The following is a 15235-nucleotide window of genomic DNA, read 5'->3' as shown; positions in this document are numbered from 1 at the left end:
TAAGGACACTAAGAAAGGAATCTAAGATACATTCAGACCTGAAATGGATGGTCCACTTTATAATCTGCACTATATTTCTGGGGGGAAAGTGTTTTGATGTTCCAAAAAGCAATTTGCTCCTAAAATATTACTTTGAATGCTTGATAAAGATCTGTTAAATGAGTAAGGTAATAAACTGGGCAAGTCTTAATCAGTTTATCAATAGACCGATGCTATACTAATAGATGTACCTAAAAATCTTTTAGACTCAAGCATGTTCAAGCTGTAAGAGTTATGTAACACTTCTACAAATAGCTGATTGTAATAAAAGCAGTGTGCTGCAGTGGTTCTGGTTGGCACTTTCTGTGTTAGCCTTTTATTTACAGTCACTTTGACAAATTGCCAGGACTGACACAAAAAAATCACTTTTACAAGATGTCAATTTTAAAGTACCCCATGTTTTCATCTCCCCAAATCAAATTTAAGCAATCATTGTGGTAAAGGTAACCAGGACTACTTTCATTTGTATCCAGCTGCATTCACAGCAAGCTGAATCAATTGAAATATAATACAATGCTTTAAAAAATGCCCTGTATGAACATGAAGTTGCAGTCACTCACAGTGATCTACATCAATTTCATTCTGCCAGAAATAGTATACATTCTTCCAAAATTACTCTAGCTTATGTTTGTCTGGTAATATAACATCTACACAGGGTGGGACAAATCACTTTGTATGCTGGTGGCAATTTGGTGGCCTAATCTACCGGAAACGGAACAGTATTTCATGTTAGATTTCGAAATGTCAAATTTTTAGTAAACTACAAAGCAATATGTAATTCAATTTATTAACGTAACATTATAATTCTATAGGGTGTGATGCAAAACTTTTGGCCATAGCTGTAATGCCCCCCATATAATCTACTAAATACAAATACAGGTGTAACAGGTGGGACCGCGGGAACCAGGAAGTGTTAATTGTTGGCAGTATAAATATCGGCACCATAAGGGTGCAAGAGAACCAGGTAGTCGATGTGCAGCTGTGGTTTGGTGTTCCTGTGGTTCCCCCTGTGACGAGGTAAGCCGGTTGCACTATTGTTTTGCTCCCTCTTAATTTTTATGTGCAGTACTCTTTTGGTGTCCTGGTTTTATGGTATTGTTATTGGTATATTGTAGGGCGAGTCGGCGGATATACTTTTGGACGTCAGTATTCCGGACTCTCCCGAGGTAATGTAAACTGTGTTTTCAATGTAACTGCTGCGTTAGATTTGTTGTGGTGGTGCGGCGTAACAAGGTTTCTTTTGTTGTTGTAGGAAGTGGAACGCCGCCAGCCACTGTTTCTGCTAGTTGTCTTTCCCTGTGTTTATCTTGCACATTGTTTTTGCTTATTATTGTCCCTTGTTTGTTTTAGTTTGTGTACGCACGTTTTTATTTGTCTTTACAGTTTTAATAGTATCGTGCAGCGTTTAGCTAGCTTTGTGTGTGTCTATAGGAGCTGCGAGGGAGAGCGTCGCTATTGTAGCTGCTCTGCTCTACAGAGCATTGAACGTTTAGTCAAGTAAGGTGCTGGGTTGTGTTTTCTTTTTGAATTGTGCACTATTATGTTTGGTGTGGTGATTGTTTAGAGTTACACTTTTAATATATTTACTTTAATAATTCACGTGTGGTTTCTTTTTGTTTATTTTATCACAGGTGGTGGTTGACTGCCCTTCTGGGCTTTGGTGGGTGGAGCAGCCAAATATTTATTAATTGGATGGACGTTTCTCTATCTCTCCTCTAGGTGTCGCTGGGGACAATAAATAAGCAATTATTCTATTGTGCAAGATATATGGTTAGGATTGTGTGTAATTGCACTGCAGCAATTGTGGGTTTTAGTGTTGTTGTTGATAATAAAGATTTTGTTGGCACAACCAATTTCCATTCTTTTGTCTTTTCATTTATTTGAGAGGGGCTCTGTGTGGGGTACCCAAATATTGCTGCTAGATTAATAAGGTTATGTGAGGTTCTATTTCTCGTTAAACTATAGATGGCGTAGTCTGCATCGCGACCTGTACAGTTAAATAGAGAATAGGTCGTGGACGCCACACAGGTTTGTTTATCAAAGTTGTTTTTCTGTCATCTATATGCAGGTGTATGAAATGAGCGATCAACATAGCAATATATATATATAGATATATTGTAACCGGCCGACAGTCACGTCGTTCGTTGCCCATTTAAAAGCAGGACCCAGGACACAAGAAATGGATTTTTAAGCACTTACGCGCTAATTTTAATACACACAAAAATAAACAAAACGAAACAAAACACCTAGCTCCGTTTTGAGCACTAACTAAACATTTCATGCAGGTCCCTGACTAGCTCGCAGGACGGCTAAGCCGTTTACCTGTCATAAAAATACTGGAAACCACAGTTTAATTCAACCCTTTGACTGCTCGGTAGCAGAGCACCTCTCTTCTGCTTCTTTCTACTCGGCAGCCCTGTGCAGACAAGCTGCACATCTTAAATACCCTGCACCTGACATTAATTTACAAAATATATCCGGTGCGGGTGATAATTAAACAATAAACAAATTAAACAAAATGTGCATTCCGCACATGTTTCTCTCGCAGGGAGGTTTTAACCCCCTCCCTGATCAACTCCTCAATGCTCTCCATTTCTAGGGTCATAGGGGCGCCCACACACTCTGACACCATATGTAACCGGCCGGCACTCGCGTCGTTCGTTGCCCCTTTAAAAGCAGGACCCAGGACACAAGAAATTGATTTTTAAGCACTTACTCGCTAATTTTAATACACACAAAAATAAATAAACAAAACGAAACAAAACACCTAGCTCCGTTTTGAGCACTAACTAAACATTTCATGCAGGTCCCTGACTAGCTCGCAGGACAGCTAAGCCGTTTACCAGTCATAAAAATACTGGAAACCACAGTTTAATTCACCCCTTTGACTGCTCGGAAGCAGAGCACCTCTCTTCTGCTTCCTTCTACTCAGCAGCCCTGTGCAGACAAGCTGCACGTCTTAAATACCCTGCACCTGACATTAATTTACAATACATATCTGGTGCGGGTGATAATTAAACAATAAACAAATTAAACAAAATGTGCATTCCGCACATGTTTCTCTCGCAGGGAGGTTTTAACCCCCTCCCTGCTGTCTCTCATAACCCGCTAGCTCACAATATATATATATATATATATATATATATATATATATATAGTGCCTTGCAAAAGTATTCAGACCCCTGACCAATTCTCTCATATTACTGAATTACAAATGGTACATTGAAATTTCGTTCTGTTTGATATTTTATTTTAAAACACTGAAACTCAAAATCTATTGTAAGGTGACATTGGTTTTATGTTGGGAAATATTTTTAAGAAAAATAAAAAACTGAAATATCTTGCTTGCATAAGTATTCAACCCCCACACATTAATATTTGGTAGAGCCACCTTTCGCTGCAATAACAGCTTTAAGTCTTTTGGGGTAAGTATGTACCAGCTTTGCACACAGTGTCGGAGTGATTTTGGCCTATTCTTCTTGGCAGATTTGCTCCAGGTTGTTCAGGTTGGTTGGACGACGCTTGTGGACCGCAATTTTCAAATAGTGCCACAGATTCTCAATGGAATTGAGATCAGGACTTTGACTGGGCCACTGTAGGACATTCACCTTTTTGTTCTTGAGCCACTCCAATGTTGCTTTGGCCTTGTGCTTGGGATCATTGTCCTGCTGAAAGGTGTATTTCCTCCCAAGCTTCAGTTTTTTAGCGGACTGAAGCAAGTTCTCTTGCAGTATTTCCCTGTATTTTGCTCCATCCATTCTTCCTTCAATTTTAACAAGATGCCCAGTCCCTGCTGATGAGACGCATCCCCACAGCATGATGCTGCCACCACCATACTTCACTGTAGGGATGGTGTGTCTTGAGGCATGGGCAGTGTTAGGTTGGCGCCACACATAGCGCTTTGAGTTTTGGCCAAAAAGCTCTATCTTGGTCTCATCTGACCAACAAAACCTTTTCCCACATCGCAGCTGGGTCACTCTCATGCTTTCTGGCAAACTCCAGACGTGCTTTCAGATGGTACTTTTTGAGTAACGGCTTCTTTCTTGCCACCCTCCCATACAGGCCAGTGTTTTGCAGAGCTCTTGATATGGTTGACTGGTGCACCATTACTCCACTCCCAGCCACTGAACTCTGTAGCTCCTTCAAAGTGATTGTTGGCCTCTCTGTGGCTTCTCTCACAAGTCTCCTTCTTGTTTGAGCACTGAGTTTTGAGGGCCGGCCTTTTCTTGGCAGTGCCTGGGTGGTGTGATGCAGCTTCCACTTCCTGATTATTGATCCAACTGTGCTCACTGGGATATCCAAACACTTGGATATTATTTTGTACCCTTTCCCTAATCTATGCATTTGTATTACTTTATCTCTAACTTCTGTAGAATGCTCTTTGGTCTTCATTTTCCTTCAGATTCACAGCCTGACCAATGATCCTTCAACAGTGGGGTTTTTATCCAGAAAATGTGACAGCAACTTTAATGGTTCACAGGTGGAGGCCAATGGTAAGGTAATTGTGTCCTCGTTGGGGCAATTTCTTTCATCGGTGTAAACTGGGAGCTTCCACAGCACAGGGGTTGAATACTTATGCAAGCAAGATATTTCAGTTTTTTATTTTTCTTAAAAATATTTCCCAACATAAAACCAATGTCACCTTACAATAATTGATTTTGAGTTTCAGTGTTTTAAAATAAAATATCAAACAGAACGAAATTTCAATGTACCATTTGTAATTCAGTAATATGAGAGAATTGGTCAGGGGTCTGAATACTTTTGCAAGGCACTGTATATACAGTGCCTTGCATAAGTATTCACCCCCCTTGGACTTTTCCACACTTTGTAGTGATACAACCTTGAATTAAAATGGATTTAAGTAGGATTTGTTGTCACTGATCTACACAAAATAGTCCATAATGTCGAAGTGGGGAAAGAAATCTACATATTTTTCAAAACTATTTACAAATAAAAAACAAAAAGTATTCACCCCCTTTGCTGTGACACCCCTAAATAAACTCTGGTGCAACCAAATTCCTTTCAGAAGGCACATAATTAGTTGAATGGAGTCCACCTGTGTTCAATTAAAGTGTCACATGATCTCAGATTAAATACACCTGTTTCTGGAAGGCCCCAGAGTTTGTTAGAGAGCATATCTAAACAAACAGCATCATGAAGACCAAGGAGCTATCAAAACAAGTCCGGGATAAAGTTCTAGAGAAGCACCAAGCAGGGGTGGGTTATAAAAAAATATCCCAAACTTTGAACATCCCCTGGAGCACCGTTAAATCCATTATTAAAAAATGGAAAGAATATGGCACAACCACGACTCTGCCTAGAGAAGGCCGTCCACCAAAACTCAGTGACCAGGTAAGGAGGACATTAGTCAGAGAAGCAACCAATAGGCCAATGGTAACTCTGAAGGAGCTGGAGAGATCCACAGCTGAGATGGGAGAAACCGTCCATGGGACAACTATAACCCAGATGCTCCACAAAGCTGGGCTTTATGGAAGAGTGGCGAGAAGAAAGCCCATATCAAATCCCATTTGGATTTTGCCAAAAGGCATGTGGGAGACACAGCAAACATGTGGAAAAAGGTTCTCTGGTCTGATGAGACCAAAATTGAACTTTTTGGCCTTAGCGCAAAACGCTATGTGTGGCGCAAAGCCAACACTGCTCATCACCCTGAGAACACCATCCCCACGATGAAGCATGGTGGTGGCAGCATCATGTTATGGGGATGCTTTTCATCGGCAGGGACTGGGAAACTGGTCAGGATTGAGGGCAAGATGGATGGAGCCAAATACAGGGAAATTCTAGAGGAAAACCTGTTTCAGTCTGCAAGAGACCTGGGACTGGGACGGAGGTTCACCTTCCAGCAGGACAATGACCCTAAACACACAGCCAAAGCTACACTGGAGTGGTTTAAAAACAAGAACCTGAATGTCTTAGAATGGCCCAGTCAAAGCCCAGACCTCAATCCGATTGAGAATCTGTGGCAAGACTTGAAAATTGCTGTTCACCAACGGTCCCCATCCAACTTGACAGAGCTTGAGCAATTTTGCCAGGAAGAATGGGCAAAAATTGCAGGATCCAGATGTGCAAAGGTAGTAGAGACTTACCCAAAAAGACTCACAGGTGTAATTGCTGCCAAAGGTGCTTATATCAAGTATTGACTCGGGGGGGGTGATTACTTATGCAACCAACAAATGTTTTTTTTTTAACTTTTGTGTCACAATAAAAAATATTTTGCACCTTCAAAGTGTTAAGTATGTTGTGTAAATCAAATGGTAAAAATCCCAATTAAATCCATTTTAATTCCAGATTGTAACACTAGAAAATGTGGAAAAGTCCAAGGTGGGTGAATACTTATGCAAGGCACTGTATATATGTTGCAGCAAGTAGCCTACTACTGAAGTGTTAGAAAATATATCCTTTTACAGCCAGTTATTTAGTAAAAATAATAGTGAACTACAGAAATAATAAAAAAAGGCAAAAAGTGATAACAGTATCCAATTGACTACAGGAAGGATGCTTACCAGGGGTGATTAATACTGACCTACCTGTCATTGTATGAAATATGGGAGGGATCAAACACTTCAGGGTGCTTGGACACCTCTGTAGACAACAGTTTCATTCATGAGTTGTCCTGCCAAGCACGTGTTGTCACCACTTTGCTGTGATTGGTTAATCCATCGACGGTACCGCACAGCAGCCAGAAAAGAAACACTCTGGATTCGATTTGAGCGCCACTATCGTGTCGAATTCTGCCCCTTACTGATTTTTGCACTACTTTGAGATATGTGCATGAGTGAGTGTTTTTTGAAGTTTGTCCGTGTGATTACTTAAGCTATTAATATATTCATTAATGTGGTTACCGTGAAGTTTCGCTATATATAGCCTCAGACAACTCATGCCATTTTAAAATATGTATTTAGAGACTAAAGGTAGACGCATTTAAAATCATCTAAACGTATTAATCATTCACACTTTTCCATACACTACATGCGTAATAAGAGTACGGTATCAATAGCCATATAGTCTTATTAGCAGTGAAATATTGCACCACAGTAACTGAATTGCAAATAGCAGTATGAAAAGATTGATGCATAATCCAGACAATGTTAGCACACTATTAAATGCTTCATGCAAGTTTCAGTCAATCAAAATGTAAGAGTTATATTATATAGTGAATCAAGGTTTAGAAAAATAAATATAGTAATGAAACATGGTAACGCAAACGCAGACACGTACACAAATGCCAGTAATGCAAAATAAAAGCTACATATATTTGGACAACGTATATGTAATTTGAAGGTGGTATATATAGGTTAGAAGGAGTGTGATAAAGTGGTTTGCGGTGCACAGTTGTAGTGGTGATGTGATTATGAAACAGAAGACAAACAACAAAGTACACAATCCAACGGGTTTTATTTTATAATCCTAGTCTGGTGACCACAAAGAATAATCCCAGGCAATACACAGCAATGTATATTGCACTGTTCCAAAACAACAGGTTGCAGTCCCGAAATAATAAGACACAGTTCATTAATAATAAACACAGTAGAACACACACACAAAGACACACACATTCACAAGTCCAGAGTGAGTGCTATAGTGCTTGTGGTGAAATACAATTTATCTGTGTACAATGGTGCAGTGTTGTCCAGGTTTAGTGCTGGCCTTAAGCGACAGCCCCGCATCATGTTAGCCGTCTAATAATAACAAACAAGTAGATTTGTAGACATGACAAAACAAACAAAACACTCATGGTAATTCACAGTACTCCTTCTGGTTCAACATAACCATAACAAAGGAACAGATCACCTCATACAACCCCTCATGTACCGTCAGATGTGGATGTGCTTTAAATGATTGAACTGGTTGAATGTTTGAATCAGATCGCCCCATAGTCTTCTTTGTTCAAGACTGAATAGATTCAATTCTTTAAACCTGTCTGCATATGAAATGCCTTTTAAGACCGGAATAATTCTGGTTGCTCTTCTTTGCACTCTTTCTAGAGCAGCAATATCCTTTTTGTAGCGAGGTGACCAGAACTGAACACAATATTCTAGATGAGGTCTTACTAATGCATTGTAGAGTTTTAATATTACTTCCCTTGATTTAAATTCAACACTTTTCACAATATATCTGTGGCAGAGCAGAGCTCTGCCCTTAGAAATACTAGCAGGGAAGGAGTTAAATTCTCCTCCCTGCCCAGATTGATTGCTTCAGGTGGGAGCAATCAGTCAATTAATCATTCAATTAAGGACCCAGCCACCTGGCATAAAAGGAGGCCTCAGCCTCCCATTTGGGGGAGAGAGTTTTAGAAGAAGAAGAAGAAGAAGAAGAAGAAGAAGAAGAAGAAGAAGAGGAGGAGGAGGAGTGGTTTCTGTTTGTGCTGTGGTTTTGAATCCAGTGAAGGCAACGCCCAGCCTGGAAACTTTATTTTGTAAGTTTTGTGTTTATTTTGTGTCTTAAAAACCTTTTTGTTTGGCCCTTGTGCTGACTTATTTTGTATTTATTTATTAAAAAACTTTATTTTTTAACTTTATACTGTCTCTGAGTCTCAAACCTTGGTCAATCCTGTCACTACTAATATCCAAGCATCTTGTTGACCTTTTTTATAGCTTCCCCACATTGTCTAGATGAAGACATTTCTGAGTCAACATAAACTCCTAGGTCTTTTTCATAGATTTGTTCTTCAATTTCAGTATCTCTCATATGATATTTATAAGGCACATTTTTATTGCCTGCATGCAGTACCTTACACTTTTCTCTATTAAATATTATTTGCCATGAGTCTGCCCAGTTCTGAATGCTGTCAAGATCATTTTGAATGACCTTTGCTGCTGCAACAGTGTTTGCCACTCATCCTATTTTTGTGTTGTCTGCAAATTTAACAAGTTTGCTTACTATACCAGAATCTAAGTCATTAATATAGATTAGGAATAGCAGAGGACCTAATACTGATCCCTGTGGTACTCCACTGGTTACCTCGCTCCATTTTGAGGTTTCTCCTCTAATCAATACTTTCTGTTTTCTACATGTTAACCACACAGTTTGAGAATTAATCTTTTATACAGGACTTTGTCAAAAGCTTTCTGGAAATCTAAATAAACCATCATAACCAAACCATGAGTCATATATTTTGCAGTTATCCATTGTCAATGTTGCATCCTCAAAAAAGTCAAGCAGGTTAGTTAGACATGATCTCTCTTTCCTAAAAACATGCTGACTGTGTCCAAGGATACTGTTACCTTATAGGTAATTTTCCATTTTGGATCTTCTTATAGTTTCCTTAAGTTGACATATAATAGATGTCAGGCTTTTTGGTCTGTAGTTACCTGGTTCAGTTTTGTCTCCATTTTTGTGGATCGGTATTACATTTGCAATTCTCCAGTCTGTCGGTACAACCCCTGTGTCAAGGGACTGTTGCATGATCTTGGTTAGTGGTTTGTAAATAACTTCTTTGAGTACTATTGGGAGGATCTCATCCGACCCAGGGGATTTGTTTATTTGTTATGCTAAAGTTATTTAAAACTGGATAGGAACATGTGGGGCATGTTGCCCATATCCTCCTTTGTAAAAACGTGTGAAAAGTAGTCATTTAATATATTTGCTATTTCTTCATCTATGATTTTGCCATTTGTATCTCTTAGACATTTTACCCCCTCTTTGAATGTTCTCTTGCTGTTATAATATTGGGAAAACTTTTTGGAATTGGTTTTAAAGCCCCCTTAGCAATGCTCATTTCTATCTCTCTTGGCCTTTCTTATTTTTTGACTTGTGTTTGCAGTTCCAAATACTCTTTCTGTGTATTGTTCTTGGTCCCTTTTAAACGCTCTGTAAAGTGCCTTTTTCTATGAATATTTTTTGAATTGATCTATTAAATCATTTTGGCAATTTTGTTTTAGATTTAGACTTGTCTACTTTTGGGATGTAATTGTTTTGCGCATCTAGTATTATATTTCACATGGACAAACTTCAACGAAACACACACACGCATGTGCATATATCAAAGTAGTGTGAAATTCAGCAAGGGGCAGAATTTTGCACTACTCAGTGTCACCGCGGGACTAGCGGTATCATCCCGTGCTGATCTGTCAACACCATATGAAAGCACTGGCAGTGATACAGGCAAAATGCTTCGTGCGGCGTGCCTGTCTGTTCTGGCCTTAAGGCAGCACAGATACCTCAACACTCCTTTCATCCCTTGTTGTTGTGGTGAGGGGAACCTACTTGCGTTTAAACTTTTTCAGTTTCTTAATTTTCTTTAAATTGGCAATAGCTGTCTCTTCCGAACTGCAGATTGAATTCGAAATTATCATTTCCGCTGTTCTACCCTAATTTGACTGACTGGTGCGCGTTACTATAGAAACAAATAAAGGGGGCTGGTTCCACAAAAGGATTGGCTCTGCGAGCTCAACAGGGCGGTGCAGATTCTGACAGTGAAGCAGAAAGCCTTCATTACAGAACTGAAGTTCTGTTGTATGTACTGTAAGTGCTTAGTCATCAACGTGGCGACTTGACAGTCACATCAACTGGCCATATTAAAACAGAAGGTCGCATTTGTTGACCTGATTTGAACCACCCTGCATCAAACATATTTTAATAGCCAGAGCATGACATTTGGTGTCATGTACAGGTACCTGCGCCACCTTTGTACTGCTTACAAAAAAAGTACTGGAGTATTTTGTATGCACAACTACAATAGCAGACCATAGCAAAATGGTCACACCTAACAAAGCATTTAGTACCACTGTGTTAAAACATTACAAGTCTATGCCCAAAATTACATTATTCCAGGACAAAAAGCGTAGACGTCAGCAAAACTTCTCAATCAGAAAACAGTAACGATTTTATTTTTTACTGGTATAATGACTGGTATTCCCAACCGACAGAATTACTGTATTTATTTTGTAAAAAGGAACAAAATCAGTTTTCATCCCGTAACTGATAAAATGCAAATTTAAAGTGTCTGACTGCAAAGTGTAAATTCTATACAATCCTTGCTGGATAACCACCTATATAAAGTAGGTCTAGTAATTTACATGAAGTGGCAGTTACACTTCTAACATAGCCTTTTGCTATTCAAAATATATTTACAAAACAAAACTAGGCTTCTTCCTGCAGTACCTGCTAACAGTTTCTTAAAAGGCAAGAGCCACCAGTATCTGTCTTTGAAGACAGCCATGGGAACAAGTGCAGTTGCATACTGCAGGTCTGTTTTTCTGCCTAGTGTTATAAATTGAGGGAAATATCCTTCAGATAAGTACATCATCCACATTGGTTTTGCTGCTTCTCAGTATTTTTTGTTTCAGATTTGGTTGAGTATAATCACAAGGAGAGTCTGCCTAGGGTTAATATAACTTTAAAACAAGATCTGCTGCTCTATCAAGTTTTCACAAATACAATTTAAACAGAGGCTGATTAATAAGAAATACTTGTTTACACACTTAAATACCGATTATGAGAGCCAGATTATGAAAAGCATTAATATTGATAAAGTAATTTTGTGCACTCAATGGTAATACATTTAAGCCCCGTTTGCTACTCCTGCAGAAACTCAAATATGTATTCACAACATTAGAAAAATGAGAGAGGCGTTTGTTGGATAACAGGCAAAACCAGGTAAGCTTCCACGGCACAAATTGTAACCCCTAAAAAACATTACCCCTCTAAGGGACTAGTTTTTCCACAGATAGCTCACACCTGAGATGGCAACAGAGATGTCCCTAGCCTTGTTTTGCTTCTGAGATCTAACAATATCAGAATCTACAATAACTGCTGGCAAATGACTACCTTTTTATACCTACACATAAACAGCAGTTCAGTTTTATTTCTATACACTATCATACCCAAGTTATTTAACAGATGTCCACTGGAGACATTCTACATTTATAATGGAGCAGGCAATTTGAACACATTGGAAGAGATATGTGCTATTGTAGATAATTACCTATATAATTGTAATCTACTGCTTAGGCTTTATGGAAATATAAATTCTGAACCCCTGGGAAAGCAGTTTGTTGGTTTGCTAAATATATGCTCACACTTAATAAGAATCCTATTTCAAGATTTCAAGTGGCTAAGTGCTTCTAGATGGGCTCAGTTGCTTGCATAAATAAAACCGAAGTTGAATATTTGATTCTCACAGCCTCTTATCTTCTTATTCCGTACGACTTAAAGCAGTAGTTGACATTTCCAAAGGCACCTAAAAGTCATCTGAACAACTAAAGAAATAGGATTTCCAAGTTAAATGATTTTTTTTAAGGAGAGATATGACAGGAGGCCTATTTATTCCAGACTTCTGTTGGTTTTGCTTCTGCCATTCCATGATATTACTGTAGGCTTAATACTATACTTAACAAAGGTCAAATAAATATTCAGTCTTTTTTATGGCTTTGGGCAGATGTTGCTTAAACTTTGTTTTGTTTTTTTTGCTCATAAAAGGGGGTACACACTAGACACCTATACTGCAGTTGCCCCCGTAGTTCGGACTATAGTTCCCAGCTTGGTCCGAGCCTGGTATTAAGTGTTTTGCTAGTGTTCTACAGTGTTTTGGGGTGTTATGTAAAAAAATGCAGTTCAGGAAATTGGGTCACTGATGCTTAAGAAGGGAAAAGCAGTTTATCTATTAGAATAATTATATCTTGCACAGATAGTCCACTGAGAGTTTTTATTTATTTATAAAGGGCAGCTTATTATATGTTTGAAACATGTCATTTTAATTATATGTTTGAAACACAGTCTTATCTATCTGTCTTATTTATGTAGTGATTTCCAGAGATTCATGGATCCAGTACTCTAGCCTTTCATATACAAGTCATGTGGTAGTTTTTAGCCCACTTTTGAAGGGTTCTCAACTTGTCCAATGTTCCCATAGTTACCATATAATCTGTGACCTACATGAGATTTGAAACCACCAACTGTATACATACAGTTTGTCCACCTGAATGTTTTGATGTAATCCACTAAAAAGAAAAAAAAGAAAAAAGAAAAAAAATACCACAAAAGTAACATTTCTGTTATACTGCAGTAACCACAGAAAAATCATGTCTGGGTATAGAAGCTCTCAATAGACAAACTCGGCAAAAACATGATATGAAATACGGTCATTATATACATAAAGCTGTGCAGTCATTAAGTGAGCAGTCTTGTCGAATTGAGAAGCTGATCTGAGAAGCTGAATGGTGCTACAGCGTTCTCTTAAAGACAAGCACTTTGGAAAGTAAAGGCCAGGGATTCTGTTGTAGCCGTTTAGAAAGGATTTCCTGATACACACCAAGAACTTCATAAATAATTTATAAAACTATTTTTCCAACAATTTTCTTTGAAAAAATAAAAAATAGAACTAAATTTGAACATCCATTTCTTCTGATTAAAAAAAGAAACTGCACCTTAATTGGATCCCAATTACTGGACTAAACTTAAATTGCATCCCCAGGCATCAAGGTGGTGTGCCAGTAGATGCATATAAGAACATAAGAAAGTTTACAAAAGAGAGGAGGCCATTCAGCCCATCTTGCTTGTTTGGTTGTTAGTAGCTTATTAATCCCAGAATCTCATCAAGCAGCTTCTTGAAGGATCCCAGGGTGTCACCTTCAACAACGTTACTGGGGAGTTGGTTTCAGACCCTCACAATTCTCTGTGTAAAAAAGTGCCTCCTATCTTCTGTGCTGATTGCCTTGGTTATGCCTCAGTTGCCAATTATATAGATTGTAACCAGTGGCTCTATGAAGTAGCAGTGTGCTTCTAAATGAGCCTTGAACATTCAAATAACCAAGAGAAACACTGACCACAGATTAGAAAAACACAAGAAAATAAAGACTTTCCAATGTGCTGCAGTTATAGTTCTTGTGCAGTAGTTGCTGCTGTAGCCTTAGTGAAGGTAGATATCAACAGGCTGCTTCTCACACTGTCCAGATTTTCACAGTGAAAAACTGGGACTTTTTTTTTTCTTCAATTCACTGACTCCGTAGCAACTCTAAAGCTGTTAAAATAACAGTATATAATAACACAATAATAGTTTAAAATTTAAACATCGGGTGAATTTATTGCAGATCATAACAACTCATTATTTTCTTTATATTGTCAGATCTAGTCAACACATGTTTAATGTACAAGAAGCCTGATTTTAAAAATAGATCAGCTGTTACCATTTAAACACATGGTAATCAGAATGACTTAAACAAATAATCCATATAATTGTTTATTTTATTTTTGAATGGCACTAACACAACCTAATACATTACTCTGTTATTAACTTGTAGAGCACACTGATGCAGTTTAACCATTTTAATGTTTCCGACCGGGGGCAACAAAATAAGGCTCTAATGTAGTTCCCAGGTTTTAGTTTTTTGCTCGACTTGGTCCTCACAATATGAACTAAACTACACACAAAATGTTTACTTCCAAGTCAGGTTACCTTGTATAGTTTGTTTCCTCTGTGCAACAAGAACGAGTCCAGCAGTTGTTTACATTGAGGTTCAGCAAGAGAACCAGACTCGGTGTGTTTGCCAAACGGAGAGAGACAACCTCTTTATGTGGACTTGGTACGGTTTGTTTCCCAAGTGGACTTTGTTGTTCACACTGCACACCAAATGTACCGGACTGTACAGAGTGCGGCCCAAACCCTCTAAACGGACCCAGTGTGAACACACCCTTAAACAACGGATTTGGCTTTCTTTAATACCATGTGGCTGGGACTTGATTGATGATCAGGTACTCAATCAAGAGCCAGCCACATTCCCCACATTGGTTTGACAGGGATGGAATTAACCCCATTCCTGCCAAACTGAAAAATAAAATAATAAATCTTTATTTAAACAATACACAACAGAAACACTATTTACATGTGCAGGTCCATCCTGTCACAAGTATAACACATCTAAGCAGTGGAATTGGAGTACTCTTAATCTTAATCCGATGGCATATGTTAACTCAGGAGTGAAAGGGTTAAGCACTCTCAAGTTGTTTGTTTCCCACTTTTATACATTACTGTTGAATTTCTAGCTATCAAAACATAGCAGTAACTTAAAGACTGGAGTAAATGCTTTGAAAATATGCCCAATCTGTCTTTAGATCAGTATGCATTATTACCATCTAGTGCTCAACTGTGTGTTGCCAGCAATACAACAGGAAACCAAAATCCAAAATAGCTGATCACAAGATGGTGCTGACTCTTTTAAATACTGTATTTGAGTAATTA

General features: G+C 38.5%; 1 protein-coding gene across 2 annotated transcripts in view; it reads right to left on the bottom strand.

Annotated features, from left to right (window-relative positions):
* Nucleotides 1-15235, bottom strand: part of LOC117421367 (VPS10 domain-containing receptor SorCS2-like) — a 304868-nt gene that overhangs the window by 150239 nt on the left and 139394 nt on the right. The gene's annotated exons all lie outside the window — the stretch shown is intronic.

The sequence above is a fragment of the Acipenser ruthenus genome, chromosome 1 (assembly GCF_902713425.1).
Source record: "Acipenser ruthenus chromosome 1, fAciRut3.2 maternal haplotype, whole genome shotgun sequence".
Taxonomy (NCBI): Eukaryota; Metazoa; Chordata; class Actinopteri; order Acipenseriformes; family Acipenseridae; genus Acipenser; species Acipenser ruthenus.
The sequence above is the reverse complement of the archived record's forward strand: the minus strand, read 5'-3'. Positions and strand labels throughout refer to the sequence as shown.